The following is a 17,266-nucleotide window of genomic DNA, read 5'->3' as shown; positions in this document are numbered from 1 at the left end:
AGACAGCTCCATTTCCTTGGGAACGGATATAAAACGTAAAGGCATGCAGCGATACAAAGTAAAAATGTTGCAGCGCTTTAACCCCCAGTGAGACTGTGTGAAATAAGGGGGTGTCTTTTTTATCTGTACTAGGCTTTTATCATGCTGCATCCAACCACAGGCCTTTGTCATGGTAATGCTATGAGTCTGCAGGACTGCTGGTTGCAGTCTAAGCCAGAGGGACTCGTTCGTTTTTATAAATGACAACATCCTTCGGCAGCCCCCAGTGCACACACTACTGCAATATACAGGAGAATCACACACCTGATTCCTAGGACAAGGCAAGCACTGGCACATGTGTTTAATGTGTTTATTTGTAATTTTATACGATAGACCCATACAAGCTAGAGCATAACTGTGAAGTGGAATGAAAAGGTTTTATTAACACCAAGGAACACAGTTGACACATCATGGATAACAGTATTCCAAGCTTTTAAGTTCTCATGAAGCACTGTTCAATCCATCATCTGAAAATGGAAAGAGTTTTTCACAACTGCAAACCTGACTGATCAGGCGAGAGAAGCTTAGAGGTCCACGGAAACTCTGGAAGACCTGAAGCAATCCATAGCTCAGGTGGGAGAATTTGTTGGCAGGACAACTATTAGTTCTGTTAATCTGCCCTTTATGGAAGACTGGCATGGAAACTATTGTTGAAAGAAAGCCAAAATAAGTCATATTTAAAGTTTGCCACAAGTCAAGTAGGGGACACAGCAGACATGTGGAAGAAGGTGCTCTGCTCAGATAAGACCCAAATTGAATCTTTTGGTCTATATGTCTATATGGTCTATATATGTCTATAGCATCATGCTGTTGTTATGATTCTTGCCTGTCTGCCTGCTCTGCTCTCCCTCATGCAATCAACTCATCTGCTTCACCTGTCTGCTGCTGTGCTGCTGCACAATCACCGTCATACCATACACCTGTGGAGCTGCAGTTATATACAGCCCTCTGACAGGCAGATGGTGCCAGATTTTCGAAAACATTTGTGAGTAGTTATCCAGCATTCCTTCCTGACTGATCTCATTCTCTGACCTTGCCTTGTCTCACGGATTTTGTATTCCTGCCTGCCCCTTTTCTGACGGATTGGATTTCTGGAATTCAACTCTGTTTTCTGCCTCTGGTTTCATGCCCCAGCCAAGCCACTGGTTTATTCAGCCTGAGCCCGCCTGGCTCTCAAGTCTGCCTGGAATTATTGTCAAGAGGACAATCGCAGCTCTGTGTTCCGGTCACAGCTTCAGCTGATTACCCTGTGGATTTGGATTAGTCGGCAATCCGACTTCAGTCTGTTGGATTCTTCCTCATTTACTGTCTGGATCACATCCTCTTCTGGATTTTGTGCCTCATTTCCAGACTGAGAAGGTTGGTGGCTTTATCTAACTCTTTGCAAGTCCTGAGTTTTATTCAGCCACTAACTCGTCTCTCTGTCTTCAGTGATTCGTGGAAGCTGACTGCTGCTCTCCTGCTTTCTGATCCTGAGTTACTGAATAAACCTTAACTTTTCACTTTGTGTTTGGCTGAATTTGGGTTCTCTGTCTCAGGCTGTGATAGTAAAATCTGGCCAAAAGATGGACCCATCGCCAGCACAGCAGTGGCGCCCTAATGTTTATTACTCTATTGCCCGTCTAGATTCCAGCATGGGGGAAATAATTTCTATGCTGCGCTCCATGACTCCTGCCCCTCCACGCCAGTGCCCTCACAGCCTGTTTCCTCCGTGGTAAGAGAGCCTAGACTCACACCTCTTGAGCTGTTTAAGGGAGATCCTGACCAGTGCTGTGCTTTTCTTACTCGGTGTGAGATTCATTTTGAGCTTCAGCCTTCTTCGTTCCCTTCTGAGCGCTCTAAGGTGGCGTTTGTTATTTCTCTGCTATCTGGAAAGGCTAAGCAATGGGGCACTGTGGAGTGGCAGAATGGTTTGGTCACGTGTGCTTCTTATGCTGCATTTTCCAAGGAGCTCATCAGGGTTTTTGACCCATTTCTATAGGGAACCCAGTTTCCTAGTCGTGAGGCTGGCAGATGTTTACTCTCCATAAAACAGGGAGAGAGAAGTGTCACATATATCATTGACTTTCATTTGTTGGCAGCTGACAGTTATTGGAATGAGCATGCTCAAATGGATGCTTTCATGCAAGGTCTTAATGAGAACATCAAGGATGAACTGGCTACCTGGGACTACCCTGCCTCCATTCACCAACTTGAGGACCTGGTAACCCAAATTGATTTACGGCTCACAGAAAGGAGGAGGGAGAGGCGTCATAAGGAGGTTAAACCTTCCTCAGTTCACAGTCCTGTTCCCCACCTAGAACCCAAGGGTCTTCCACCCTCTTCTGAACACCGATATGACCATGAGCCCATGCAGTTGGGTCGATCAAAGATTTCTGTGGGGGAGCGCGATCGACGAAGGAAAAACAACTTGTGCTTTTATTGTGGTGGACAGGGTCATGTTGCCTTCAAGTGTCCGTTAAAAGCCCAGGCTCAGTAGAGGTGAGGATTACTCTACTGAGCCGTAGCCAACTGTCTGTCTCCTCATGCTCATTTCCTGCAACCATTCAAGTGTCTTCTACTTCTCATCAGGTGTCAGTGTTCATTGACCCAGGGGTAGACACAGAATTTATGGATGAGTTGTTCGCCAGGGACCATGACATCAAGCTCCTTCCCACGTCTGACGCCCATTATGTCCTGGCTTTGGATGGTCATAGCATCAACAGTTCACACTACAAAACAGAGGTAATCAAACTCACACTGGGGGGCAACCATTTGGATGAAGTGACTTTCAGGATCATCAACTTGCCTAAACTACCCATTGTTTTAGGGGCCACCTGTTTACAAAAGCACAACCCCCACATTGACTGGCAAGCCAAATAGATTTTGGGCTGGGCTAAGTCCTGCTCGGCCACGTGTCTGTCTTCTGCCACCACAGATAACATTCCTGAAAATGACATTGAGGAGACATACCCCGATTTGTCTAAGGTGCCTCCTGAATATTATGCTTTTAAGGAGGTTTTCAACAAGTCCAGACCCATGGCACTTCCACCTCACAGACCCTATGACTGCGCCATTGAGCTCCTATCCGGCACATCTCCCCCTAGGGGTTGATTGTATTCATTGTCTGGACCAGAGAACCAAGCCATGAGGAAGTATGTCGATGAATCATTAAAGGGTGGTATAATCAGACCTTCTTCTCCAGCAGGGGCAGGCTTCTTCTTTGTGGGGAAGAAGGATGGTTCCTTGAGACCATGCATCGACTACAGGGGACTAAACGACATCACCATCAAGAACCGATACCCTCTACCACTCATGAACACTGCTTTTGACCAGATTCAAGGCGCCAAGATTTTCTCCAAGCCAGACTTGAGAAACGATTACCACCTGGTCTGCATCAAGGAGGGGGACGAATGGAAGATGGCGTTTAACACTCCCACTGGTCACTATGAGTACTGCGTAATGCCTTTTGGTTTAACTAATGCCCCTGCAGTGTTTCAGGCATTGGTTAATGATGTCCTGAGGGACATGGTTGGACAGTTTGTTTTTGTTTACCTTGACATTCTGATTTATTCCCAGGATCTGGAAACTCACTGAAGTCATGTTCGGGCCGTTCTCCTCCGTCTTCTTCAAAATCACCTGTGTGTCAAAGCTGAAAAGTGTAAGTTTCACACCACCACCACTTCATTCTTGGGATTCATTATTTCTCCTGACCAAGTCATTGTGGATCCTTTCAAAGTCAAGGAGGTCTTGGAATGGCCTTCTCCTACCGAGTGCAAGCAGCTGCAAAGGTTTCTGGGGTTTGTTAACTTTTCCAGACATTTTATCAGACATTATAGCCTAGTAGTAGCCCCTCTTAACACCCTCACATCTAAGGTCAAGTTTGTATGGAACGAGATGGCAGAAAGAGCATTTGTCAAGCTCAAATATTTATTTACGTCTGTTCCTGTTCTACGGTCCCCTAACCCCGAAAAACAGTTCATAGTGGAGGTCAACACCTCTAACACTAGGGTTGGAGCAGTCTTAAGCCAAAGAAGTTGTGATGATCGTGTTCACCCATGTGCCTTCTTTTCTAGGACTTTGTCCCAAGCAGAATGCAATTATGATGTGGGGGGACCGAGAACTGCTGGCAGTCAAGTTGGCTCTCGAGGAGTGGAGGCATTGGCTAGAGGGGGCTAAGGAACCGTTTCTTGTTTGGACAGATCATAAGAACCTGGAGTACCTGAGATCAGCAAAGTGCCTTAATCCCAGGCAGGCAAGGTGGGCTTTATTTTTTGGAAGATTCAACTTCTCTCTGTCTTTTAGACCTGGAATCAAAAATTCCAAACTGGACGCCCTGTCCAGAATACAGGAACCCTCCGAGTCACAGGCCTCTGGGGAGGATGAGTTTATTCTCCCGCAATCGGTGAGACTCTGTCACCATGTTGGAGTTGGAAGGAGAGATTAGAGATGCCACCAAAGACCTCCCTATCCCAACTTTATGCCCACCTGACCGGTGTTTTGTCCCGGAGCGCCTCGTACCCATGGTACTTAATTCATGCCATAATTCACATCTGTTCTGTCATCCTGGTATCAGCAGGACGTTGCAGATGGTCCGGACTCAGTTTTCGTGGCCATCTCTTATCAAAGATGTTACAGATTACGTCACGGCCTGTACTCAATGTTCCCAAGCAAAGTCTTCTCGTCGCCCTCCTGCTGGACTCTTACATCCACTACCTATTCCTCCTCGCTCCTGGTCACACATAGCCATGGACTTTGTGACAGGTTTGCCAGTTTCTAATGGCTCCACAGTTCTGCTAACTGTCATCGACAGGTTTTCAAAGATGGTTCACCTTGTCCCTCTCAAGAAGTTGCCTTCAGCCAAGGAAATGGGGGACATTTTGGCACGTGAGGTTTTTTTGCCTTCACGGCATAACCACAGACATTGTCTTGGACAGAGGGCCCCAGTTCGTGTCATATTTCTGGAGAGAGTTTTGTTCCTTGCTGGGGATTACAGTCAGTTTGTCCTCAGGATTTTACCCACAGTCGGACGGACAAACTGAGAGGGCCAACCAGGAGGTGGAGACCAAACTTCGCGCACTGAGTCAGACGCAACAAAATGGTGTGATGGAAATTCTTGCAGTAAGCATTTCAGTGTAGAACCTTTTTTACTCCTCAGAACATCTGTGTTAGAGGAAGAAGCTGTAAAAGCCATTATCAGAAGTTTAATGATTCAGACCCATCTTTAGGACAATGTCAGGAAGGGTAGTTAGGTCTGTTCCTAGATAACCTTGTCACTTTTGAACTTAAGAAGGGTTTGGGTCATAAAACACAGACTCTTTGCAGTTGAGATAACACTGTCATGTTCTGGTATAAATACTGTGAGTAAATGTTGATCGGGGCTCTGTTCAACTGACTTGCTTGGTGACAGAGTCATTTAAACGCTGAATGCCTTTGAATAAAACTTATAAAGACAAAGTCCAGATTTTCTCTTGTTATGAGTCAACTTCTACCCACTTTGATAAGAAAATTCCACAACAATGGTCTCAAAATTTACCCTGGGTTGAATATTCTGTCAACACCCTCCCGGCTAGTGCTATGGGGTTTCTGGCTTTTCAAAGCTGTTTGGTTTTCAGCCACCCTTGTTCACAGTCCAGGAGAAGGAAGCTGAGGTTCCTTCTGCTCAGGCCATGGCCCTAAGATGTCAGTGTATCTGGAGAAAGGCAAGAAGGATCATGATCAGGATGTCGGAGGTGCAGGCACACACAGCAAATCGTCAGAGAATCCCTGCTCCAAGCTACCAAGTGGTACAGAAGGTTTGGCTGTCCACCAAGGACCTCCTGCTTCTGGTTGACTCCCGTAATCTGGCACCTCATTTTGTGGGACCTTTTCCCATATCCAAGATCATCAATCCTGTGGCTGTTCATTTATGTCTGCCTCGTGCGATGAGAGTTCACCCTACGTGGTGTCCCGTCTCGGGCATTCCTTCCTGACTGATCTCCTTTTCTGACCTCGTTCTCTGACTTTGCCTTGCCTCACAGATTTTGTCTTCCTGCCTGCCCCTTGTCTGACGGATTGGATTTCTGGATTTTGACTCTGATTTCTGCCTCTGGTTTCATGCCTTTGCCTGCCCCTTGTCCCACACCTCTAGCCCTGGAACTCAACTCTGTTTCTGTCCCTGGATTTACGCCCCAGCCGAGCCACTGGTTTATTCAGCCTGAGCCTGCCTGGCTCTCAAGTCCACCTGGAATTATTGTCAAGAGGACAATCGCAGCTCTGTATTCTGGTCACAGCTTCAGCTGATTACCCTGTGGATTTGGATCAGTCTGCAATCTGACTTCATTCTGTTGGATTCTTCCTCATTAACTGTCTGGATCACATCCTCTTCTGGATTTTGTGCCTCATTTCCAGACTGAGAAGGTTAGTGGCTTTATCTAACTCTTTGCAAGTCCTGAGTTTTATTCAGCCACTAACTCGTCTCTCTGTCTTCAGTGATTCGTGGAAGCTGACTGCTGCTCTCCTGCTTTCTGATCCTGAGTTACTGAATAAACCTTAACTTTTCACTTTGTTTGGCTGAATTTGGGTTCTCTGTCTCAGGCTGTGAAAGCTGTGGGGATGGTTTTCTTCAGCAGGGAAATGGAAACATGAAATATTCACAAAACACAGCCAGAGTTAAAAATGAATTGATTTAGATGAAAACATATTCATGTGTGGAAATGTCCTAGTCAAAGTCTAGACCTGAATGCAATTGAGTCTGTGGAATGACTTAAAAATGGCAGTTCATGGATGCTATACATCCAGTCTGACTGACCTTAAGCTACTTTACAAAGAAGAATAACAAATCATAGGTGAACAAAGCAAGTATAGAACAATCCTGGAGGTGTGAAAGCTTGTTGTACAGTATTGAATCAGGGGGTGAGAATAAAGGGATACCACATTTTTCAGATGGCTTTTATGTACTATTTTTATTTTTTTTTAAATCTACATACCATTTTTGTCACTGTACAATTATGAAGTACTTTGTTTTGGTCTATCACATTAAATCTCCCCTAAGTACTTTAGAGTTGTGTTTTTTTTTTTTTTTTTTTTTTTTTTTTTGTTGTAATAGGAATGAAAAACTTTCCGAGGTCCAGAAACTCTTGCAAGGCACAGTGTGTGGGTGCTCTTATCTTTTTACCCAGGTGTAAAATATTATTTACATGTAAAAATGAAATTTCCTGACAAGTTAAGTTCATTCTGTCTTCCTGCCCTCCCTGCTGATGAGGTTCAGCATAAAGACCTTCTCTGCTTTAAGATGTCTCCCTTGTTGACAGCTAACAAACAGCACCCCTGCTCTTAGACCCAATGTCTAACCTTTATGGAGGAGGGGATTGTTTTTCTGCTGTGAATCAAGCAGACCAACAACTAAAGAACTGTATCCTGGTAACAGGAAATAAACAGGCTTCTTTCTGATTTAAGTTGTAAATAAAATTTACCCCTTAAGACTTTTTTATTCAACCATTTTCTTAGCAATTGTGGTAGTATGGGGCCTACTTTATTGCCCATGCCTGTCTGTTCTCTGTAGAAAACAGACCTATGGCTTGAAATCTTTTATGGGATGAGTTGAATAAAATGCAGAGCTGATGATATGGATTGTACTCTTCTATCCTTATGTAGGTAAACCGTCCTCTTATCCACAAGTATAATTTCCAGTATCCAGGCAGCCAAGGAGGCCCAGAGGAACCCAGTGGGGAAGCCCGTCAGCCTTTCATTCACTCTTCACGGAGGCAACCTCTCTCTGTGATAAATGACAGTGTGCGTGTTGAATGGTGCCTCTGGTTTGACCCTAGAAAGGGGGCCCCCCTCTTCTTTCATTACTCCTGAAGAGGGCTAATTACCATGTTCTGTGGAGGGGTTGCTGAGGTCTTATTTAATCTGAAGGCAATAAAAAGAGTGAGATGGCAGGGGAGGGGGGAAACAAGTCTGTAAAATTAATCATTTTCCTCCACCCTTTGGTGCATGTGATCTATGATCAGATTTTGTGTCCCAGTGGACACTAGATTGAATTTAAATTAATTTGAAAGCTCACTTTCAATTTTCCGACTTGAGTGCACCACAGCACCATGTGCCTTTTTAAAATCTGCGCAAGACCAAATAAAATGATTTCATAAACTACCAATCTTAACTACCAGCAGTATACCAGGTTATATTTTCATTTCTCACATCTCTTTAGTGTTTCCATACATCTGTTGTGAAAAGTAAAGATTTTTTGGCAACAAATAAAATTAGAACAGAGGGCCCTGTAGCATATGTAAAACAGAGACCATGTGTCATGGTTTTACAGCAATGCTTTACTGGCAAAGTACTGCCTCACCACTGCCAGCTTCCCTCAGATAAAGAATGGGTAAACAGGGGACGTTGGCCTAAATTTCTCATTAAATGGCTGCAGACATGAGCCTTTCAAATGACCAGAAGAAACTCAATTGAATGGGTGCCTGCATCTTTTAGAACTCATCTAAATTTATTGCTAAAGGTTTTTATATTTTCATTGATACACCTTGCAAAAATAATCATACCACTATCTCACTATCACTTCTTTTTATGTGTCTCAGTCTGGCTTTATCTTCAACACATCTAACATGTATTGTACCTCTGATGTACTCATTCCTGACCCAATCCATCTTTGTCTCTCATGTCTTATTCTCAGTACCACTATCTCTAAACCATACAATATCCCTGGTCTAACCACCATCTTTTACACCTTTCCTTTCATTCCTTTTCATTCTCACTTCCATCACACAACACAACTGACACTTTTCTCTACCCATTCCAACCTGCATGGAAATGTTTCTTCACCTCTGTTCCACACTCACCGTTGTTTTGGACTATTGACCCTAAGTACCTAAAATCCTCCACTTGGGTCCCTCTCGTTCACACATGTCTTGCTCCAGCTAACCTTCATTCCTCTCCTTTTCAGGGCAAACCTCCATCTCTCTAGATTGTCCTCCACCTGTTCCCCACTCTCTCCGCAGATCACAATGTCATCTTCAAACATCATAGTTCATGGGGATTCCTGTCTAACCTCATCTATCAACCTGTCCATTACCACAGCAAACAAGAAGAGGTTTAGAGCCGATCCTTGATGCAGTTTGCAATTCCACTTCCACTCACTACTTGAACTTCTCTGTCACACTTATAGCACACCTTACCATTGTCTTACAGCTGTCATACTTGTTCTCCTTGTCATACTTCTCTGCTACTCCGGGCTTCCTCATGCAAAACCACAGCTCCTCTCTCGGCACCCTGTCATATGCTTTCTCTAAATTTACAAAAACACAATGCAGCTCCTTCTGACTTTCTCGGTACTTCCTGTTGCATCTGTCAGTACATTTCCATCTCAACCCTTAATCACCCTAACCTGCTGAACATCCTTCCCATCTTTGTCTCTCTGCCTCGCCAACCTGTATAAATTCTTCTCTCCCTCCTTACTCTCCAACCTATCATACAAGTCACTATATGCTCTTTGTTTGGCTACCTCTAGCTTCACTTTACGCTGAGTCTCCCTTTATTCCTGGCAAATCTCTTCAGTCCTCACAGTGTCCCACTTCTTCTTAGCTGATCACTTTCTCAAACACTCCTGTGCTTAGTTATTCCACCACCAAGTCTCCTTTTAACTTCCTTTTCAGAAGACATTCCAAGTACTCTCCTACCTGTCTCCTGAATAGCATTAGCTATAGTTACAGTCACCTGGAAGCAGCCCCTGGCCACCAAAAGCCTGTCTCAACTTCTTCCTGAAAGCCACACAACTTTCTTCCTTTTTCAACTTCCACCACTTTGTCTTCTGCTCTGCCTTTGTCCTCATCATCTTCCTCACCATCAGAGTCATTTTACACACACTTCAGATTACATCATCTACACAGGATGTAAGTCACCAATGTTCTCCTACCTTTTCTAGAAGAAAGTACAGCCCTTTTCCGTACTCTTTGCATACCAAACCTGCCCATTATGTCCTCATCACCTCTGTTCTCTGCACCAATCACCAGTCTCTCACCTCTGGGAATATTCTACATTCTTTCATCGAATTCGCTCCACAATTTCTGCTTCTCATCTAACTTAACTCAACTCTCATCTAAAAGCTAGAGAGTTGGCTGGCATGATGAAGAGGAAGAAGGTGGACATACTGTTCAGACCAGGTGGAAAGGTAGCAAGATCAGAGGCTTAGGAGCAGGGTTCAAGCATTCTATCATGGTGTGGGTGGGAAGAGCAATAGTATAGGATTTATCTTGAAAGAGGAGTTTGTCAGTAATGTCCTGGAGGTGAAAAGAGTGTCAGATAGGGTGATGAGTCTGAAGGTTAGGGTGAGGGTTACGATTTTGTTAGTGGTTATGCCCCACAGGTAGAATGTAATGCCCCCTTTCCACTGGCTCGATTTGGCCCTTCTCGACACCACTTGGCTCGATTTGCAAGCGTTTCCATTACTGTTTTTTTCTGTACTGGTACCTACTTTTTTGGTCCCTGGTCCTGAGCAGGTACGATCAGGGCTGACTAGGGACTACATGTGACGTGAACAGGTATGCTGTTCACTGATTGGCCGCTGGAGGAGGAGAAATGAGAAGGTGTTTGTTGAGACGGTGCGGGGAAAAGTTAATAAAACTGAAGAGCAACTACAATAATATTAAGGACCACAGTGGCTGGAACAGGTCGTAGATGTAATTTTACCATTTACAGATCATAAACCATGCCTGAAGGCTGACAGAAAAGTAAAGGACATCAGCTTTCTTATTTAATAACATCCTAAATCAACTGATCACATATAAAATCGGCTGTTCAGAGGCACAAACATTTCCCCCAAAACACACAAAACAATACCACCATGAAACAATGTGTTTGGTTCGGACATTTTTGACGGCTCTTAGGGGAACCAGTGTCTGCAGGAGGAAGGAGCAGGCAGAGAGCAGTTGCCCATAATCAGACTGCTTTCATCGGACCAAACGGGAGGACGAGTCCGCTGATTCTGGGGGTGGCGCTTCAGTCACCATAGCTTCAGCTGTCGGCGGGTCAGTGGAAACACAACTGATACCATTCCGAGTACAGCGAAATCGAATGGAGCGGAGCCGTTGAGGCACATTGTGTGGTGGGGGGCGGATGCGGCGGGGGTGCTTGGAGTGGGGCTGTGTGTGGAGTTTGCGCTGTGTGGATGTGGCTTCGTCGGCTTTTCAGGGATTAAGCTTACCTGTTGGCCTGTGCGGAGGGGACTCATGGCATTTGGGTTCGGGAGCATGTGTTCGATATCTGTGTCCTGGTTGGGGGTGGCCCTGTGGCGTTGAGATCAGAATTCATTGGGGGGTTGGGACTGTTTTATCCTGTGCAACTCTGGTTGGTGGGCTAGTTTGGACCATGTAGATTGCTCTTTTGTACATGGTCACCTCTCTGGATGAGAACGTGGGGTTGTTGGGGACTGGGGTCAGGGCGGGGGGTTGGGTCCCGACCCGGGGTAGATTGGGTTTGGGTGGTGCCAGCATTAGTCTTGGCTGGTGCTGGGGCGGTCTGCCTGTCTCCACCCCCGGTGGAAAGGGTTCCACCTCCTGGGTCTGGGGTCTAGTTGCCCCTATGGGGTATCAGCACCTGGACCTGGGAGTATAGAGTATTATGGGGACTGTGACTGAGTGTACTATGTCCATTGTTGTCTGTTTTTACATTGGGTGTGTGGGTGTGAGTGTTCTTATGTGTATGCATCTGGTGGGAATGTGTGATTGTGACTGTGTGCCTGTTTTTTGTGTCAGGTTAGTTCTTGGACTGTCCCTCTCCTGGAGTAGTTAGGCCCTCCATCAAATGTGGGGGCTTATTCCTCCCTGCCACACTACCTGCCAGTGGTTGGTGTCTCTGCCCGCTGGCGTACTTTTCTGTGTCCGGGGCTGGGTGATTTTTGGTGTGTGCCGGCTCACTTCCGGTGGCCGCCTGCCAGGGCCCCTGGACCCCTGGGCTCTGTTGGGCCTTTGCTTGGGGAGTGATATGTCAGGGTCCATGGCTGGATCTGCTCGGGCGTAGACGGCTGTTGGTGGGGCCTATGGGCTCGTCGCTGCAGCTCCCTGGGGTTTCTGCCCTGTGGCTGCTGGGTGGTTCCCCTGGGACTCTCCCCTGCTCTTCTATGGCCTGGTTGTGGTAGTCCCAGCGATGGTTCTCCTGGGGTTCCTGTGCTCTGGGGATCCTTTAAATGTCTCTGGCTCTGATCTCCTACGTATCTGTTCCAGGTCCAGGAGTGCAAGTCTGTGGCTTCTAACACTTACTATTGCATATTTTTATGGAGAAACATTGTATACACATGCATGCTCACACTCAGACCCACAGGGGTTTAGATTCAGTTGTTAACAAATACACAAATGTTCTATATTGAGCCACATTTACCACTAAATACATCTTGCATTCATAAGTACCGTTAATATGAATGTTTCAGTGGGTGCAGAAGCAAGCAGGGTGTTATCTTGTAATCTCTTCATCCTCCCTCACTCCTCCATTATTTTATTCTTCTCTCCCTATTTTCCTTTTTGCCCCACCTCTATCTTTTTTTTGCTTCTTATTTTTTCCTTTTCATTTCCGTCTCCATGTCCGTAACAATTGAAATAATCCCAAAGCAGTTTCTAAGAAAGTTTCTTGTATATTTCTATAAATATCAAGCAGAGCTTTAAAGCAGAGCTATAATGCATGCAAACTTGTGAAAGCAAATTTGTTGGGCTTTTTCTTGGCACTCGGACAATAATTCTGAGCACTACTCTGCTGAAAATAAATAAATAAAATGAGCCAGTGGAAAAGGGGCATTACATCCTACCTGTGGAGCATAACCACTAACAAAATCTTAACCCTAACCCTCATCACTCATCACCCTATCTGACACTCTTTTCACCTCCAGAAAATTCCTGACAAAGTCCTCTTTCAAGATAACTCCTAACACTATTGCTCCAATCCACCCCGTGATGGAATAGCTTGAACCCTGCCCCTTAAGCATCTGGTCTTACTACCTTTCCACCTGGTCTCCTGCACAGTATATCCACCTTCTTCCTCTTCATCCTGCCAGCCAACTCTCTAGCTTTTCCTGTCACAGTCCCAACATTCAAAGTCCCTACTCTCAGTAGACTCTTGCCTTTACTCTTCTCTTTCTGACATATCTTCGTCCTCTTCTTCCTGCTTTTTTTCTGCTGACCAACGGAAGCCCAATATCTTTCGGTACCCTGTGCCCTTCAGGCTGACATAGAAAATAGCAACCTGCTTGATATCTTCTTATTTTTCAAATAGGCAGTATTTGGCCAAATGGCCAATATTCTCATAGCCTTACAGCTGGTAACAGGACAATACACTTTTTTAAGTTGCAAAATAAATTAATCAGCCTCCTATCAAAGTGATAAAAATGCTGTGTTCATTGGAGCAAACAGTTTCATTCTTGTTGAAGCAGTAGTATGTTGCAGGAGATTATATGTTAACAGAGCTGCACTGATTGTGTGTCCCACACCGCATAAATTAGGCCTCTACGTTCATCTCTAGCTGAAAAAAACAAGTTTGCATTGACTGGCTGAAACACATTTCCATTTACATGTAACACAGTGGGCACTTTACGTTTGAGCAAGTGGTATTGATTGTGCATTACATGACTTGATATATAGACATACATGCAGGAATGCAAGCAGGAAGGCAGGTTCTGCAAAAAATAACATCTAAAACCAAAAACTGTAGGACAGAAAATGCAGCTTGTGAAAGTTTATATAAAAGAAGATTGGGTTCTGCATGCTGGTGCATGTTTTATGGACAGACAAAAAAGTGTGCATTGTTTGAATGCACGGAGTTGGTGGATCTGTCAATAGGTGAATTAAATGGTTGACTGGAGAAAGACAGAGGAAGGCATAAAGAAGATAAAACAAGTCATCTGTGTGCATGTTTATATTGTAGTACTGAGCACAGCGAACACCAACAGAGATATTTCTTTTGATTGCTATATATTTTTAATAAAGAAGAATGAAAAGGAATTGATACAAATGTGAAAAGTTGTGATGTTATGGTTTTTTAAAACAATCTTTTTAGTGTATGACATTTATAAGGCAAATATTGTTACTACTTTAACTGAGCATAATAGAGTTTCCCCGCAGGGGTCTTTCCTTTGGTTATGCCAACTGAATTGTTGTCTCTTTCTCTCTATTTGGCGCAAGCTTCCAGCTTTTTTTTTTAAAGGCTTCGGTTGCAATGGCTGGAAGTGAGTTGAAAAGTAATCTGAGATGTTTTACAGTAATTAGTTGTTGTTAGTTGCTGCTGTGGAGACTTGCTGCTGAACTGGCTTTGAACGGGGAATCTAGGACTACAAGGTGGCAGGCGGGGTGAATTCATGACTGGGTGGATTGCAGGGTGGGTGTGGGTCCCTTCTTTAGCCTGCACTTCTCTCATTCGCCATCCAGAGAGGTAAAGGGCTGAAGCAGCTGTCACTTAACATGTGAATGTTTTGAGGGTGGCCCGGGGATCTTTAGAAAACTCTCCTTTTTCACCCCCCCCCCCCCCCTATTTTTCAAGCAAAAGCAGCATGGAGTTTCTGAGCCTTGGTCAGACACAGAGGAGGGGCTTTGTTGGGTGGGAAGGGGGGGAGAGTTTGGGAGAAAAAAGCCTGAGGATGGTAAAGAGGGCACTTTGCCGCCCAGCCGCCTGGTGCAAGAGCAACCTGAGCAGCAGCTCTTGGTGAGAATGCAACCATTGTGACAACGGGTACAATCTAACCTCTTTGTAAAAACTACTTTTGGCCAGGAGCTGTGGGAGTTCAGCTGAGCCGTTGGAATACATTGTCTTTATCTGGGTGCCCTATCCCAGAGGCGGCTCTAACAGGGAAGGAATTCCTCTATCACAGCTCCCACAACAAAGAAGAAAGGGAGAGGAGTGAAGTGAAGGGAAGTGAAGAGACGGGAGGGGTGCACGGAGAGGGGAGAAGAGGACATTGTTTGTCTGTGACTGTGGGCAACGGAAAAGCATGAGTTATCAGGGCATGTGTGAGTGTGTTTAGAAAGTGTGTTTGTATGTGAGCATTGTTTAATGAGTGGACCTGCCTGTTTGTGTACTGGAGGGAGCATGCATGTGTACGTGTTTGAGGAAGCTTCAGTTTGGGATGATGGAGGCTGTTCAAAGGATGCTCAAACAAAGACGTTTGTTTTTTCTTTCTCACCCTTTTGAACGGTGACTGAAAGCTAGCCGGATTCCTTGACTCATACCATTGGGTTCTGCTCTGCTTTAGGGTAAGTGTAATTCACGTGGGTTTCTAACCGCCAAAACTGCCAAAATGTACCCGAGACTGGCCCAGTGAGAGATCAGGCCATATTGGTCAGTTATTCTAAGGAAATTAAGTCTATTCTGATAGATGGCTTCACTTTAACATTTATTTTAGCTGCATAACAAATTTTTATCTGAAGACAAAGATATTCCAGCAGTAACTCCATATGTTGGAATGGATCATCATAATGTGAGTATTTGTTGCTTAAGATTCAACAGTTTGTATAAACAATTCTGTTTTGTCATTAAGTATTGTTCCTTCCAGTTTTCATTTTGCCAAGAAACCTGCAAAAATGTATTTTATTTAGAAGATATGACACACAATTTTTACTGTGCCGTTTGAATGGAACATCTGACTGTATATTCACCTTTAATGTTATGAGTCTCATGGGTAAATGTACAGCTGCCATCTTTCATTAGGGACCACTCCAGTGATTACTACTTCAAGACCTCCCTTAAGAGAAACCAACAACCAGCTGTGAGACAAAATAATGGGGCTTTCTACTGTCATAATCAATGATCGTTTTTCTGGTGCTTATTATAAATGCAACCATATATGGTTTTGAACCATCAGAATGGCTAAATTAGAAAACATCTAAGATATTAGGTATGACATAGGGTCCCATTTATATCTTTTTGCCCTATATGTATTTTAGGAGAAATACAGTTTATTCAATTTACATTTACAACTTACATTATTTTCAAATTGGTAATTGACATAGGTACACTTTGCGGAGGTCTTGTGATATGGCTTCATCCTCATTAATTCCGAAATGGACTGCAGTCATAAATCACAGCTGAAAGCGTAGATAGCCCTGGTTAGGTTTAAGAGCCATTTTACAATAGGTAAAGTGATGGAATGGTTTGGCCATTTACTATATAGTGATACTATTGAATGGTTGTCTGTTTCCTTCTTCATCTTTCTAACATTATTATTTGCAAAGTGAGAAACATTTCAGAATCAGACTTGAGGCTTAATGAGGGAGTGTGTCAAGTTATCATTGATATAGACAAATGTAGGTCATAGTACTGTTAATGAATATTCCTTATTGCGATTGCCCAAAAATAGCTCCTACCTTCCTTTTAGCATCTCTATAGCCCTTTCTGTTTCACAATGTACAGTTTGGTGGACAATACAGTACATGGGTATAGTTTTAATAACATCCCAGTGTTACTCACATAATTAAAATGTTTTAACACATCTTCATATTGTGTGATCACCATAGAGTAAAATTAGTAATTTAGCAGAAGACCACACATGCATGGTGTGGTAATCAGAAACTACACACCCTTTATGTCAAATTGGAGGACACAGCCTCAGATACACTGCTCTCCTCAAGAGACTGCTGGGTAGGGATCTGAGCTAACTAAGTAATCATTGATCTTGAGGCTGAGGCTTTGTCTGGGCACCACTCTGATCCGACTCTGTTCCTCCCCTCTGGACCCCAGGACAGCATCATCTGCTCAGCAGAGACAGGCATAATGCAGGCAATTACTAATGCACATCAAGTCATCATATCAAAGTAGGTCATCTTTAAATTCTCGCCTTTCGAAATACATTTTAATGTGTTTACATTTTTAAAAACAATTAGGCTTAAACATTAGGTTAGATGCTTTCTTAGTAAGTGTCAGCATAATTTCTTTGTTGTCAGGTATAATAGTACTGCATATCAAACATGCAATGCAAGCAGGGCACACTTATTTGTTTGGCACCATTCATAAACAAGGAATCAAATTGCTTTACAGAAAAATAAAGAAACAGAGCTAAAATAAAAAATAAAAACTACAGTAAAAACAAGCAATAGATTCAAAGAATAACAGTAGAAATAAAGCCTTGTTCGAATTTAGGTCTCAGTTCATAACAGCACTTACGTTTTTTACATGCTCTCATTCTTTAGCCTCATTGACCTTACCTTGCATTTTTTGGGAGCAAAAACAATGACTTTAGTCTTTTCTAAGTGAAATAATAACCATCCACTTATCTATGTTCTAGACA

At 43.9% G+C, this 17,266-nt stretch overlaps 1 protein-coding gene and 1 long non-coding RNA gene across 7 annotated transcripts in view; both read left to right on the top strand.

Annotated features, from left to right (window-relative positions):
• macf1b (microtubule actin crosslinking factor 1b) overlaps positions 1–17,266 on the top strand; it is a 43,765-nt gene that overhangs the window by 5,301 nt on the left and 21,198 nt on the right. The window contains exon 1 of one of the 3 annotated variants that reach the window (XM_047360480.1): positions 14,692–15,236. The exons of 1 other annotated variant lie outside the window; for it this stretch is intronic. The gene's annotated coding sequence lies outside the window, so the exon portion shown is untranslated. Of the gene's footprint in view, positions 1–14,691; positions 15,237–15,319; positions 15,461–17,266 lie in introns of those variants that run through there. One more of the 3 variants, XM_047360481.1, reaches the window with a different exon arrangement.
• LOC124865424 lies at positions 1,523–6,620 on the top strand. Of its 4 annotated transcripts, none has more exons than XR_007037584.1 (4): positions 1,523–2,520; positions 2,611–2,763; positions 3,224–4,278; positions 5,634–6,619. It is a non-coding gene; the product is annotated as an uncharacterized LOC124865424 (long non-coding RNA). The 4 variants fall into 4 exon arrangements; XR_007037583.1 differs by having other exon boundaries at positions 2,611–3,679; positions 4,095–4,278; positions 5,634–6,618; XR_007037585.1 differs by having other exon boundaries at positions 2,611–4,278; positions 5,634–6,417; positions 6,490–6,537.

This window comes from Girardinichthys multiradiatus, chromosome 3 (genome assembly GCF_021462225.1).
Source record: "Girardinichthys multiradiatus isolate DD_20200921_A chromosome 3, DD_fGirMul_XY1, whole genome shotgun sequence".
Classification (NCBI taxonomy): domain Eukaryota; kingdom Metazoa; phylum Chordata; class Actinopteri; order Cyprinodontiformes; family Goodeidae; genus Girardinichthys; species Girardinichthys multiradiatus.
The sequence above is the reverse complement of the archived record's forward strand: the minus strand, read 5'-3'. Positions and strand labels throughout refer to the sequence as shown.